Genomic DNA, 15,790 nt, shown 5'->3' with positions numbered 1-15,790 from the left:
ACCCCGACTAATTCAGGATCTCCTATAAAGGTTTGACTGGCGACGCGTTTTCTAAACAATAATTCGCTATACACTAACAGAACTGAAAACCTACAACGCGACACACTTGTCACCAAGGAAATGTGCTTAGACCTCTCGCGCGAAGTTTTTATTATTATTATTATTATTATTATTATTATTATAGTCATTATTATTATATTATTTACGAATACTGTTGGCCTGTCGGCCGTTACAGGGTGGGTCAAAGCAGCACTTGGACAATCAGTACAATACATGGTATTACAATTATACATATAGCAAAAAAACAAAAACAAAAAAACCAAGTTAGTAGCAGTATTTCGGCAATTAGTACAGTACATGAAGCCAGTACATGAATAGTGTTTTAATATGAGAACATAAGTGAACAAAGAAGATACATAAGCGAAATATAATACATATACTCCGATAAATATGACTATAAACGCAGTGTTAATAAACGAGGTCATACACTCTACCCTCCCAAAAAAACAAAACAAAACAAAAAAACACGAATACGTGCGAGCTTCTTTCAATGTTGCCTTAAGTTTTTCTCGAATTCTTCCGCACTGATGCTTTCTCGCGTTAACACCGGTAACTCATTCCATTCTTTAATGGTTCTTGGGAAGAAGGAAAATGCGTAGGCGTTAATGTGTATCTGAGGTATTTGAAAAGTATTATGTTTGCTTTTCCGTAGTGTTCTACCTTGTCGTGCTATCAAATACTGTTCGCTATTAATGTTGAATGTGTTTTTAGTGAGAAGAAAAAAGAACTTTAACCTAGCTATGCGCCTGCGTTCAGCGAGCGTAGGCAAATGCAGCAATCCGAGCATTTCGGAGACTGAATCTGTGCGAGAATAACGCGATAGGATAAACCTTGCTGCTCGACGTTGAACTCTTTCCAGTCTCTCAATTAGCCCTGACTGATAAGGGTCCCAGATTATGCTGGCGTATTCTAACGTGGGTCGAACGTACGTTAAATAAGCTGTTAGTTTTACTGACTGTGAGGCTAACTGCAATTTCCGTCGTAAGAACCAAAGCTTCCTTTCCGCAGTTTGGCATATTTTTGTAACATGGTTGGACCAGCTTAAATTCGCGGATATATGTATGCCTAAGTATTTGAGCACGTCAACCGTGGAAAGCACCGAAGAATTCACTGTGTAATTAAAATCAAAAATATGATTTATTTGATTCGTTATGCGCAATACAACAGTTTTACTCTCATTTATTTTCATTTTCCATTTGTCACACCATTTTTCTATAGCACTAAGAGCGTCACTGAGTAATTTCTGATCTTCTGCGCTATTAATTTCTTTGTATATTAAGCAATCGTCGGCGAAAAGTCGCACCGTGATACCTTCGTCAATTGCTGAGGAAATGTCATTCATATATACTAAAAATAGTACAGGGCCTAACACAGACCCCTGAGGGACACCAGACGTTACGTTCAACGGCTTTGATTTAGTCCGTTCCACTTCTACGTATTGGGTTCTGCCCCGGAGGTACGCGTTTATCCATTTTACTATTTTCGCGTTTATTCCCATATTAGTAAGTTTCACAATCAATTCTGCATGTACCGCTCTGTCGAATGCTTTCGAGAGATCAAGACAGATGGCATCTATCTGTTTCCTATTGTTTAATGCACTGGCAAAGTCATGGATTGTTCCAAGAAGTTGTGTTGTTGTGGAAAGGCGCTGTCGGAATCCGTGTTGGTTGGGAAAAAATGAGTTCGCATTTTCGATGTACGTGTAAATTGACTTGGCTACAAGATGTTCTAAGAGCTTGCAGCAAACGCAGGTCAGCGATATTGGACGATAATTTTCAATTATCTGTCTATCTCCAGATTTGTGCACCGGTACAACCTTTGCCGTAAGCCAGTCATCAGGGACTCGGCCTTCCGCAAGTGACACGTCAAACATTATTTTTAAGTAATGCGCAACCCATTCCGCATACCTGCGCAGAAATGCGTTGGGTATGTCATCGGGGCCTACCGATTTTTTGACGTCAATGTTTAGTAGAAGCACTACAATTCCATCATACGAGACTTCAACGTCTGACATCTCTTCCGAGCGAAGTGATGGGGAGAGTATGGATTCAGTACTGGATTCTGATGGAGCAGAAAACACCGACTGGAAGAACTCATTGTAAGAAGAAGCAATGACTCCAGGATCAGTAACTACAGTGTTATCAATTACAATGCTATGCAACTCGTTGTCCTTTTTCGACATGTGACGCCAAAATTTATCGGGAGACGACCTCATGAAATCTGTCAATGTTTCTTTGTAATATTTACTTTTGGCTTCAGTAATCATAGAACGCAGTTGTGCAGACAACTCGGTTATTTTTGCGTGGTCTTTGGTTACTTTCCGTCTCTGGCGGCTTATTCGACGTTTTAGTTGGATGATTTCCCTGTTGATCCAAGGGCTCCGTTTAGTTTTCTTTCTTTTACGAATCGGCACAAATTTGCTAATACAATGGAAAATAATATCCTTGAACGACAGCCACATGGTGTTGATATCACTTTGAGAATCAAAATTGTCCAGTGCAAATGACAAGTAGTCAATGATACTTGTGTCATCAGCTTCCGAAAAATTTGGCACAAATGTAACTGCCTCTTTATACTTTGACTTTGTCTCGTTATGTGGTATCTGAACGAAGACAACTTCATGGTCTGAGATACCCTCCTCAACCGACACTTCAAACTGGTCAAAGCGCCCGTCAAGAAATACCAGATCCAGGATAGATGGACATTCCCCTGAATTTCGCGTACTTTGACGAACAATTTGTGAAAGGTCGTAAGTGAATGCAATGTTAAGGAGCAAATCGCAGTGTGCCTGTTCCCGCAATTCTGTTGCGAATGTATCCCAGTTAATTGCAGGTAAATTGAAGTCCCCGGTTAGGAGTAGTCGGCAGTGGCGCTTTTTGTTTGCTTCTAAGTAACTCTGTATCGACTCTAAGAATGAAAGAGGCGAGTTTGGGGGTCGGTAAATTGTACCCAGAAGGACTCGTGACGTTCCAATATTCATTTCACACCCAAGACTTTCGTGTTCTGGGATACCATTTAGTGTTTTGAAGTCAATATTTTCTTTCACTATTATTGCAACGCCGCCTCCTCGAGACTGTCGATCCCGACGTACTATCTTGTATCCGGGAGGTATTATCTCATTATCTTGAATTTCTGAACGCAACCATGTCTCTGTGATCGTAACAACGTCCGGATCATAATTCACTAAAATGTACTCTAAGCCTGCAGTCTTATTCACGATACTTCTAGCGTTAAAGTTAACTAGGCGAAATTCATGATGCCCTCTCTGTTTCGGTCAGTCCTCGCTTACAGCTGATAGAGTACTCTTATTACGCCTGAGCTTGACTCGACGGTTTTTTCCATCGTCCCAACTGTACATATCACCATCAATGAACATTTTATCATAGTCAAGACGCACGCGCTTTCCTTGTTTTCGTTCATCCTGCGCAGAATTCCAAAGAAGCTTGCGTTTGGTAACTGTTTCCTTGCTGTAGTCATCAGCAATGGATATGCCAGTTCCCTTTAGTTTTTTACAGTTTTTGTAAACTTTTGACTTTTCTCTGGAATCGTACAGCTTTAAAATAACAGGTCGTGGCTGTTTGCTCTGCCGTTTCCCGATCCTATGTATTCGTTCAACTGTGTGCAGAGATACGTTCAGCTGTTTGTCAAATAAATCGGTAAGCACTTTTGTAGATAGTTCTTCTGTTGTTTCTTTTTCGCCCTCCGGAATTCCAAAAACCATGAGGTTATTTCGTCTGCTTCTGTCTTCCAAAGACACCAGCCTATCGTGCAGCGTTTTTACAGACGCGTTCAGGGTTTTGTTTGTCTTAGTTAACTCAGCTATCACTTTGGCTTGGTCCCTGACAGCCTGCACTGTCTTCTCAACTTCTTTTATTCTCTCGCTCAAGGCTGCTAAATCCGTTTTGATCGCTTGTTGCCCGTCAAGCAATTCTTTCAAGAGCGTTGTTGTGTTAGGACCTGGATTCGTCTCAATGTCACCAGATAACAACAGACACAGAGAAGCGGATGACAAATAAAGCACTTTTGGGCACGGCAGCACTACAATGAAGCGATTATCATTCTTGTAACCATAATACGAATAGAAACCAACCTGTTCAAGGAACAGAAGACGAGTTACAGGTGACATGGCTTCTGCGGTGCCACCGTGCCCACTGACGCAGGCTGCTGAATCCGCTGCTTTTATAGGACAGGACGAAGTTCCCGTGATGCTTCCATAGTATCTGGTGCCGAGGGTGTCGCTGACAGGCACTTCCCAGTCGAAGACGGCCATATCAGGAACGGATCCAACGATGCACGTGTTGTATGCGTTCTCATGGCAAGATGCGCAGATCAACAGCACCTGTTCAAGGAACAGAAGACGAGTTACAGGTGACATGGCTTCTGCGGTGCCACCGTGCCCACTTCATGGTCTGAGAAGAGTGTATTATACAATGCTATATGCTATATATGCTATATGCTATATATGCTATAATGCTATACTATGCTATATAGAGTGTATTATACAATGCTATATAATATATATGCATTAGGGAATCTTTGCACCTTTATTTCGTGCCGGATACGCCTTAAAGATGCGTAATTCATAAAGTCCACAGATATGTAAACAGAGTCACGTAAAAGCAGGAAAACTGAAACTCAACTCAGAAACACAGCAACACAAAGTCTAGCCACATAACTACACTAAAGTCAAGGCACATACGAAAACACGAAGAGATACAGAAACGAAGAGGGAAAGGCATGGTGGTTAACCAAAACGAAAACACGAAATAGGTTCACATTGCATACACAGTGCCGAGCCGCAGACGGTGAATCAGCGTTTCAAAGGTTCTGCGTTCATCCAATGTCGACGACATTTTATTGAAGCAAAGTGCTCGTAACTATTTTTTTGCCAGAACGGCGTACAAATGCTATGAGCGGTGTGTTTCTCATGCCACTTTGTACAACACGGTTGTCTTTATTGCCATCACTAAGGTGAGCACAGGTTCTCCCCGAGGGGAGCAGAGCGTGCGGCAAAGGGGAGGAACATGGAACGGTTTCAACTAACATCGCAGTGCGTGCACCGTATCGCCAGAGTTAACTCTCTGTACCCGTGCTTTGACTAAAACTTACAAGCACTCTTGAAATGAGCCGTAGGCTTTCTTGAGGCGAAGTAAGCTTCTTCCAAGTAGTTCAGATACACAGGATTTCTATGTATCGGTAACGTCGTCAGCGATACACTGCAACGAGCACTTGCTTAGAATCATGGAGTTTTCTTATGTCCATATTGGTCTAATTCGCTAATGCGCTTATCGAAGCGAATGCGAACCAAACACCCGTGAAACACGCCATAGTTCTGAACTATCGAGCATCCTTCGGCAGCAGACCGCTAGAGGAGGTCTCTTTCTGCCGCTGCTCAAAGTGCTTGGCTCGGTCGAGTGCTGCTTGTCTGTAATGAATGATGACTCTCAGGCGGAGGCCGTGCTCAAACTCGTTGTGACGATGGCGACGTTAACCTTGCTCAACGAAGCGGCGGTCTTTTTTACAAGTAAGTGATGCAGGAACGGCACATTAAGAAGCGCTACCTAGGTTGGTATGTAGAGGGTTTCTTACATGACTGGACAAGGGAAAAGAGCGGACATTTGCCGAATCTCCAAGGTATCTTCGCGAGTTATAGAGACTGGGTGGAGATGTATTAACGGAATAATGACATGACAATTGCGACCTGTCATTTTTTTGCATTAAACATGTCAAAACCATCTAGAATATTTGAGAAAATACTTCTAAGAATCAGAGTGCCCGAAATTAATTACTATACAAGAAATCACGTCCCTCCGAACAAGAAACTTTCTTCACAAGAAAGCTCTTATGCCAAAATTGCCCAGAAGAGCAAATGCTATCCAATCCTGATGCTTTGCATGCAGTAGTAGCCAAGTAGCGCTACTGGTGCTAAATGGTTCATTTATCACAAAAGCTTCACAGCACACCCCTGCCCATGCACCGGTTGCGGGCGCCGTACTACACATGCTTTTGATAAGAAGTGGAGATTAGTTAAAAGTTGTGTCATGGAACGAGACAAGCAATTCGTCACGTCTGACTCTCTTGTCGCAGTGACAGTTTGCTGGGAATATCACTCAAATGACGAGAAGCTTGGTCGTTGACGGAAGTTTTACGGCTTTTGGACTTGCTGTTTACAATACTCCGAATACGCTGTCTCACCAAAACAGCATTACTGCCGTGGTATTATGTAACGTGTTAGGTAAATGATCTGTGACTGGTGCTGCGAATTGTTTTTAAGGCACAAAAATGCATGCGTCATTAATATAGAAAAAATTAAGAAAGCTAGATATACGTATATTGCATCAAAATATAACGTGTATTCGTAATACGTATGTAATAATATGTACGTTAATATAAATTACGTTATATATGTTTAACATATACCTATATGAAACGTATATGAAACATTTAGGCGGTTATACCACACAGTAATAAATGTGCTACCACGTGTATGCCACTATTCGCGGCGGGTGGGTGTAAATTGAAACATGTGTTCCATTAACGTGTGCTGTATCTCTGGTTACATGTAGCCTTTACGCTCAAAAGTTACTAAAGCTAATTATTAAATTTATTACGAGTTTGATATTTGCTGCATCCACGCATTCTTACGACTTCAGCGCTCCCGGCCCTTAAGAGCCGCATATCTAGCTTTGTGATTCGTAGGCTCCAAGCGCCCGTCTACACTGTGCTGTAAGAAAGTTACTTAGAACAGCTTCCGAATCATTGCTCCGTGCTTGAATATCATGCCATGGTTTCGTACTAACTAGGCGGGTGGAAGTTCGGCTACCAGCGTACACGTTGAATGTCTCGCTATACGACGCGTCAGTACTCAAGCGTTGCGCCGGCTTACTACGCTGCAGTTTCTCTACCGTGGACACCGCGGTGTCAGGCTACAGGCGTGTGCCCAGCACTCAGCGCCTCTTGACGAAGATTGATGTTGGCAAAAGAAAGAAAGTTTCTCTGAAAGCTGTAGCCTTGAAAGCCAATTGGCGATTGTGAATGTGCGTCGACCTGTCAGCTAGAGATGGTGGAGTGCAGAAATTTTGGTATTGCATTTGTGGTTTGCCTCCTCAGGGCTCTCGTTGACAGTAACTTTCCTCTTTTATCGCATCCGCCGATAGGACATCGAAAGTGTTATAGTTATTTCTAGCATAGACTTAGGGTTTCGTGAGCGCCGATTCATGCTCTCCCCCCACCCCTTCGTTGCCCAGCCCTCCTCTCAACCCTGTCACTCCTTATAGTAACTGGGTGCGTATAGACCGTCTCCATAGGGAGGCGGGTGAGTCGAACCGGAACGAGCTGCCATCGCTTGGTGGTTACACCGCAATAGCAGTTCTGTGTCTTTCTTGGCGTAAGTAGTCAAAGCAGTCGTCTTTTCTTGTGGTTGGCAACTTCACTGGTTACTTTATTGTCATAGCTGCACTGTTTTGTTGGGATAGGTAGAACGCTTCATGAAATGTGTGCGATGATTTAAAGAGAAGCTCTCATTTCACTGGACTGACTTAGCCACCGACAAAAGGAAAAAAACCCAAAATACTAAGCTCTCTCTGATTGGGAGCAACCAATAAGCAGTGCTGAAAGAAAAAGAATGAGAAAGAACAGAACGCAGCAGTCTGTCTTTTTCGTGCCGCATATACCGTTTTTATGCGAAGCATATTACGAGGGCTCAACCCAGCTCCTCAGGCGCGGCGGTGACCATGAAATCACGTGACACCGTGACGTCACGACAGAGGAGAAGTGGCTTTGGCTCAACTCTTGCAAGACGGGCTGGGTGGGAATCGAACCAGGGTCTCCGGAGTGTGGGACGGAGACGCTACCACTGAGCCACGAGTACAACGCTTCAAAGCGGTACAAAAGCGCCTCTAGTGAATGCGGTGTTGCCTTAGAAACGCGCTGTTTCTAAGGCGTGCGTCTCTTGCTCAGGCGCACATTTCGTTGCCGCGCCGAACGCTGCTTTGCTCGACGCTCACCGCGTCCAATGCGGGGCGCGTAGTCGCTGCCCTGTAGCCCATTGTCTTACACCCCTTGGCGGGTCGACGGGAACGCTGTCGCGTTCCACTCTTGAAGGCGAAGAAGTAATGCATGAGTTGTTTCTTCGTCTAGCCGAACCAAATATAGCCAAGCAACAGCAGTTCACCAGGCTAAACAGTGGTTCAACAACTAAAATAAAGGCTAGTATGCTTCGCATCCTGGGCTTAACCTTACCTAAGCCACAGCCATTTTTTTATTATTTATTTAAATTAAGTGCTGCCAGCAGCCGTTTGGCAGCCAAAACAGGAGTGGTATAGGTACAGGAGCAAGCAAAAAGTTAGCACGAGTCCTTTGTTCAATGTGAGAAGTTCATGAAAGAGTACAAGAACAAGTTAACAAGCAGACTTTCTATAACATACGCCGAAAGATAGCAGGCACATAAGGTGCTTACGAAATGAGGAAATAAGGAAAAAAATGACCAGAAACATGGCATAAAAGGACCAAGTGATTGAAGTAAATGCAAACTCCTACGGTAAACGAGACACGGCTGATAAAACGATTCTCGTGACGCCATCAGCGTCACATCACATGGGACTGAGTTCAATTCAGACATTGTTCACCCCCCCACCCCACCCCTCTCCCCAAAAAAAGGAGTAATGATAGGCGTTGCTTCGTGTTACGAGCATTACTCATGTTTGAGGCATTACTTCTCTCATGTTTGCCTCGAGTCTGCCTTTCCGTATTCTACTGCATGTGGGAGTTCAAATGAAGTTTTATTCTGTCAGTCAAATTATTAAAAAGTATTTTAGCTTATGATGCTTACGACGGGACCCTAGTGAGGGTCATACAAAATTGGTCACAAACAACTTGAACCATCTGTTCTAGTCACAAACACATCTATACCATAGGTGTGGTGGATAAATGGACGCGCTTTATTTCGCATCATTTCTTTGCAGCTAATATCACTTTTTACGTAGAGGTCTCAAACACGGTCGACATATTCCAGCACCAACACATTTTGGGACCCGACTGAAGTTATTGTCTTATCTTAAGCACTGTGCTCACAAGCATATACAAGCTGCGTTAATATTGAACTGTGATATTTATTATCAAAAATAATCTGTTAGAGGCCGCATTGATTATTTATGGTGTTTTATAGGTTGCCAAAATTAGGGTGCTTAAATAGAATTGATTCGTTCTGTCTCTATATCCCAGATTTGTGAGTAAATGTTTCGTCTACATTAAGCTCCGAAGTGCAAGAACAACGCTTCTCACCAGTTGAAGCCGCACCCTGTATATATAACGTCATACATCGGTACTTGCACCTTTACAGGTTCTTTTCGCCAGTGCACGCCCATTCTTTTTGTTTATAACTGCCAATTCTGAGAACACGAGCGCAGTGTGGCCACTTGAAATTGGTAATCTGATGATGTGAAGAACACCTTCTGCCATCTGTGTAAAACAAAGCAGCAAAAAGGAACCGGTGAAGTTTTTTTAAATACTTCATACCTGGTATACTCGAGAAACATTGACTTCGGCACCGCCATGTCGTCACTGGTGCCGAGCACAAGTTTATGTACTCCATTTTCAGTGACGTCATGAAAGGTGTCGGAATGTACGTTTGAATTGGGACGATGGACGTGTTAAACCGCCCAAGATAGGCAGACATGCTTGTGTAATAACCAAGATTTGCACTTAGCTTTTTTTAACCGAAAACAATGATACTCAAATATTATACTGGCGCCTTTTATTTGTATCTGATTGAACAATCAGTGGCACTTCAAATGTAGCTGAAGCTGCGTGTTGAGCTGCACGCATCAGCCATAAGTACAGTGAACAGAAACCTTTCATTCTTTTAGTGTGTATATATATATATATATATATATATATATATATATATATATATATATATATATATGTGTATATATATATATATATATATATATATATATATATATATATATATATATATATATATATATATATATATATATATATATATATATATATATATATATATATATATATATATATATATATATATATATATATATATATATATATGTCTTCCGCACGCATGCTTGCGCACCTATGCTTCAATTCAACTATATACACTTCTCGTGTTTGAATCCTACCTTAAGCATACCGAGACTGAAACTTCCGGAGGGTGCACTGCTTTCAGTTATATATCGAATTCTCTACGGCCCGGAAATGTCAACTTGATTTTAAGGCACTGTCATTTACCGTTCTTGCGTTTTGCATTGTATTCTTACTTTTTTTATTGCCATCAAAGAAAGCACTGTCCATCGCATTGAATTTGATTTCCTACTCGTGTACTACAGACAAACGGCGAATTTCTGTTCTGTCCAGTGCTTTTGTGCTCAATGAAAAGAGTCAAACTAAGTTTTACTCGTAATGTGGTGAGAGCGCGGGTCTACGCATGTCTTGTACGTGAATTCATCGTGAAGCCTCGAAGTTGGTAGAACGGTAAGAACTTTGCAGTTGCTTGCTGTGTCCGGAATTCAGAACAAGGGGGCTTCGGTTCGTTAAATCTGTCAGGGTAGTTGAACACGTTCAGTAGCAATGGCCTCTGAACTCTTTGGTTTGTTATTAGGTTTCCCTCTCCTGCCACTTCTGGTTTGTCACCTCAAAGAAGAAAAAAAAGAAAAAGAGGAGTCCACAGCATTTTGGTTTTACTACGCCACATGCATTTAGTCAAATTAAGAGCACAGAGCCAGCTACAGAGTGAACAAAACCTAGTTTGGCGGGTCATGTAGTGAACATTTAGGATACACGAATGTTACGGCCCAGAGAAAGAGATAGAGAAATTCATTATGAGAGAAATATCAATGGTTGGCCTGAATAAAAATTCTGATCAGCTGACTCAGCATTGGGGAAACGAAATGGGAGTAAAGAGAGAGAGAGAGAGAGAGAAAGAAAGAGAGAGAGAGAGAAAAGTTAATCACGGGGATGGAAGCAGTGGTGAATGAACTTGAACAGGGTAGACTCTTCAAAGTATCAAATCCAGACCGCTGTCTTGCAAGAATTTGGTGAGAGCCTTAGTAATATCCCGCTGACGACAAGGCTCTGGCCAATGTCGCAAGAATAGCTTTTGAGACAAAGGGTGATTGATAAACTTGGTCAAATGTACCAATAATTGTCTTTGAATAGCCAACAGCAGGCAGATGCACAATATGCGCTTTGTAGTCTCGGGTATATCGCACTCCTCACAATCCGGGCTCTTTGCATGGCCGAGAAAGTGCAAATAGCACCGAGAGAACGTCACAGCTAATTGTAATTTGTGGAGAAAGTTACAATAACAGTCACGGTTACAGTTAGTTTTTTTTTTTTGATGGTGGGTGGTAACTTCATTTGTACGCGTGGGTCGAGTCCATTAAGGTGGCTATGGTACGGCTAAAGCTAGTCTCCTATCAGTGAAGATATAAATTGATGCTGCGATGCCAATAAGACTCGGTGGCGTTGGTGCTGGTAAATTTGAATACCGAGTCTAGTGGTGTCCCCTCAAAGAAGGACTTCGTTTTATAGATGTAGGGATAGTCAGCTTAGTAGTGCAACAAGCTAATGCTTGTTGCACTACTATGCTGACACAGCTACTAAAGAATTCTAACTGTAGGAAAACTTTGTGTAATTCTAACAATGACGCCAAGAGATGTCTGCGCAACGATAGATGAGCACAAAGCCACAGTGCAGGCTTGCAGACTTGCGGCCACAGATCTACTCATTTTATAGCACTTTTGTTGGCTAACATGACTGATGCAAAACATGCAGGTAGAATATGACATAACAAGACATCCTGCAGCATATGCACCAGTGAAAAGTTATTCTAACAGAACGCTGGGAAGGCTGCAAACATTCATAGATACCTCCGTTCTCCTTCACTAGGGCACAAAATAACCATCACAATCTGCCCTTGAATGTGACATAGTCCTTCAACCATATGTAAAGGCATTCTACATTGAAGATCTAGAAGATTGTTTTAGTAAGTGATACACAATACCGCAGACAGCGTCACGTCCGTATATTATAGGAACACATAATTTTTGAACAAAAACCATAGAGAGTGTCGGTGAAAACGCCTACGGAGTACCTTCTTTAAAGCTGCAGCAATTTGGTAAGACACGCTCAAAAGCCCATGCTAGCAAGGCCGCCATTGTTCGCTATCTGGCATACAAAATCCACGCTGAGTGCCCTCGTATTCAGAGCAGAGAAGGCATACTCAGCACTGTTTATGCAACAACCGGAGTGGCCTCATTCTTGCATCACCTTTTTCTTGAGACCTGGGCGGCTTGCAGAAACATTTAATAACGAAAATAGCAACGAAATTAAGAACGCGATCTTAAACGATCTCTAGACAACGCCTAGTCCGTGGAAGAACGTGTTACTAAATTCGTCCATTACTTTGTTACTAAATGTTCGTGCAAGCCGCCCCTGGACACTCCATCACGGTACCTAGCGCCCAACTCTTTCCTGCGGAGGACAAAAAGCCCAGAGAAGCTTAATAATTTAAAATCCATAATAAATATGTTTTCAATCAATCAATCAATCAATCAATCAATCAATCAATCAATCAATCAATCAATCAATCAATCAATCAATCAATCAATCAATCAATCAATCAATCAATCAATCAATCAATCAATCAATCAATCAATCAATTTTCGTCTTCACCAAGTTGTACATATTTTCTCACCTACCCTTAGTGTAGGCAAACCGTTTGGTTAAATGTAACCAAGCCTTATGCTCTTCGTTTATCCACTGTTTGCTTTACTCGTGTCCTATCGTATCCACCTGAGCAGTTTTCTTTTACATAACGCTCTGACAGATTGTAATTTCTTCGGTGCATTCATGGGATCATGGATGCTTTCGCTTGCAGTACACGGCAAGAATAGCTTTTAATCCACAGTGTGGTAGCCTGGCAGGAAAAACACCCCCATATTTGAAGAATTAGCATTATTGTGACTAACTATATAACTCATCTTTTTCTGCCCAAGTACCTTGTTTCTGCCGAACAATGACCGGCCAGTATCAAAGTATAGAGCATGGCGACATACGTGCACGACACCACGTGGGACAGGTTGTGTTGACATGAATCGGAACTTGCACTTCAGCAGAAGGCAGCTCGAAGAGGTACGTGTTCGCTGTCCTAATACGGGCCCCATAGCAGCCCCTTGGTCTTCGCCGCAGTTCAAGAGATCAGGCAGCACGAACTGTCTCGGCCGCAACGAAGTCAGCTGCCTGGCCGCAGCGTAAGAAGGCCGCACCGGCGGCCGCGTTGAGGCCAAGTCCACGGGCATCGAAGTTAATTACGTGTCGTCCCCCGAGACACGAATCAGAGCGGAGCAGTGCACGCCTGTCCACTCGCGACACGGGATGAGAATTAGTGTCGTGACGTGTAGAAACACTCCTTTCGGGGCTCGAACGAGGTTTGGGACTACCTGCGTTGGCGGCTCCAGCTCCCGATTACTTCCCTTTGGACCCTTCGGCCACTGGAGGCAGGACGGGCCTATTGCAGACCTTTTGTCGGACGAACCCAGAGAACCGTGACTGCTGGTCTTGTCCTTAGAGGCCTACGGTGCAGCTACGTGCAAGGGACAGCGTAGGGCAAACCGCGAGGTTTGCGACTTTCTATTCCAGGTATTTTTTTTGTTGTTGTACTTAGACTGACGCGCTGAAAGATGTCCCGTGTGCCCTTCGCGAAAGATAAAGCCACATGTCGAGTGCCCAGGCCGTGATTTTTGAAATTTTTGCTTTCTTTCTATATTTCGTTGAAAACTGAAGTAGCTGAAGTTTACGCTTCTCTGGTGGCACTCTGGAAAAGTAGCTGACGTTGAAGCTCTCCTACTTTTAAAGTTTACCCCCACCCCCCCTCGTGTCATAGCTACATGTGTTTTATTGTTATTCTTTCGGTTGGATGTCATCCATAGTTAACTGAGATTTACGCTGAAAAAAAATTATTTTAGCTTATTGCTACAAGGTTAGTTCATTACCTTAAATATGGTTAAGAATGGAATTAGAGCCTGTGCTATGATTGGGCTATGTGCACCATCCAGAAAAATGTTGTGAGAATACAGGGGAAAAGCTCGGGAGAAGGTAAAGTGATAAAAAGAAGAAGATAGTAGTATAAAGAGCCTTGGCAGATTTGCATAAGTACGCAATAGAGCAGCCACCATGCGATCCATTATTACACTGTATGTAGACCAAAAAACCTCGCGAAACTTTTTGATCTATTATTTGGGGACTGAAGAGTCGTTAGTAAACTTGGTAATCGTTGCGGAAGTGTAGAAAAAGTGACGAAAAGGGCACTAAAGTGTGTATATGTTGGAAACTTGGTTTCCCTTCAGTGTTGCGTAAGATCAAACTTGTTTGTGAGAAATTTGAAGCGTGCCTTTCCAGGAACAAAGCTTTTTATATATCTAATTTCGATGTACGAGCGGCCTCCTCGACCCTTGCTGGCGTAGCATTTATTCACCTAGCAAATAAATTTGCTTTTTCTCGTAGCCCCTGTCTTGATGCTGGCTGCAAAGCGATGGATAATCTCGTTGACTGGCCTCTGTCACTCCAAAGCAGCGTAGTCGCATTTCACGCTGCCGCCTTTAGTCACTTGTTTGCTGTCTGCCTCCCGATTCCCACATGCTTGTGGGAAAGTCGTGAGTCATTAGCGTTGGCGTTGTTTGAAAAGTTGTCTCCGCTATATTGTCTTCGGTGCGCGGTTTTTGTTTGAGATCTGGCTGTTCGTTCGAATTCCCTGAAGAGCGAAAGATCGGGACAATGCGCACGCGCTATAGTTGTCAGCTGTCCTTTCAGGAAGTGTCACTACGGATACGAGACAGGAACGGACGGAAACGGACGCTGAGCTCATTGAGGTCGCATGTACCAAGTCGCTGTCAGTGGTGATCGGTAATTGGTCTCCTGTATGTATGCCAGGGATCGGATGGTATCAGGTAAATATAAAAGAAAGCATTCGACGTGATGACATAATCTTTGATACAATGAAGAGAAATACCGAGAAGAGGAGTAATAGAGGGGCCCAATTTTCGTCAGTCGCAATAATGAGAAGCTAGCGAACAATGGCACCAAAGAAAGCATAGGGGCATGTGTAGAAATGATAAATAAATTGAAACAAAAGTGAATGAAGGAACAACTAGCCGCAGGTAGGATGTGAACCCATGTCTTCGCATGTTTTCGGCGTGGCATTCACGAACTCCTATTCATTCCGCATTGGAATGGCCGACAGCCCTACTTGCGGCACCTGCGACTGCGAGGAGACGATTCAACACCTCCTTTGTGACTGTCCCCGCTACAAAGTGCCAAGAACAGTGCTCGTAACCGCAATCGAAAAACTGGACAATCGCCCCTTTACAGAGGAGGAGGCTCTAGGACACTGGTCCAGACGGGCTTCGGCACTCAAGGCCTTAAGGGCTTTGCTGAAGTATTTAAGGACATGCGAATTGTGCGATCGCCTTTGAGTGTTGTATCGCGTAGTATCGCGGTACCGCGTGAATTTCCTTAATTTTTTTCTCCTTTTTTTCTTCTCTTCTTCTTCTTTCTCCTTGTATTCCCTTTACCCCTTTCCCCAGCACAGGGTAGCCAGCCGGTACTTACACTGGCTAACCTCCCTGTATTTCCTCCTCTTTGTCTCTCTCTCTCTCTCTCTCTCTTCGCATTACACTATGTGATGATGTTACCAAATGAGCTACCGCGA

General features: G+C 43.1%; 1 protein-coding gene across 1 annotated transcript in view; it reads right to left on the bottom strand.

The window, feature by feature from the left end:
* Window positions 1–4,452, bottom strand: part of LOC135900693 (uncharacterized) — a 42,350-nt gene extending 37,898 nt beyond the window's left edge. Inside the window, exon 1 of the mRNA XM_065430229.2 lies at window positions 4,151–4,452. The gene's annotated coding sequence lies outside the window, so the exon portion shown is untranslated. The remainder of the gene's footprint in view (window positions 1–4,150) is intronic.
* Window positions 4,453–15,790: the final 11,338 nt, after the last annotated feature.

This window comes from Dermacentor albipictus, chromosome 3 (assembly GCF_038994185.2).
Source record: "Dermacentor albipictus isolate Rhodes 1998 colony chromosome 3, USDA_Dalb.pri_finalv2, whole genome shotgun sequence".
Classification (NCBI taxonomy): domain Eukaryota; kingdom Metazoa; phylum Arthropoda; class Arachnida; order Ixodida; family Ixodidae; genus Dermacentor; species Dermacentor albipictus.
This window is presented reverse-complemented; position numbering and strand designations above follow the sequence as displayed.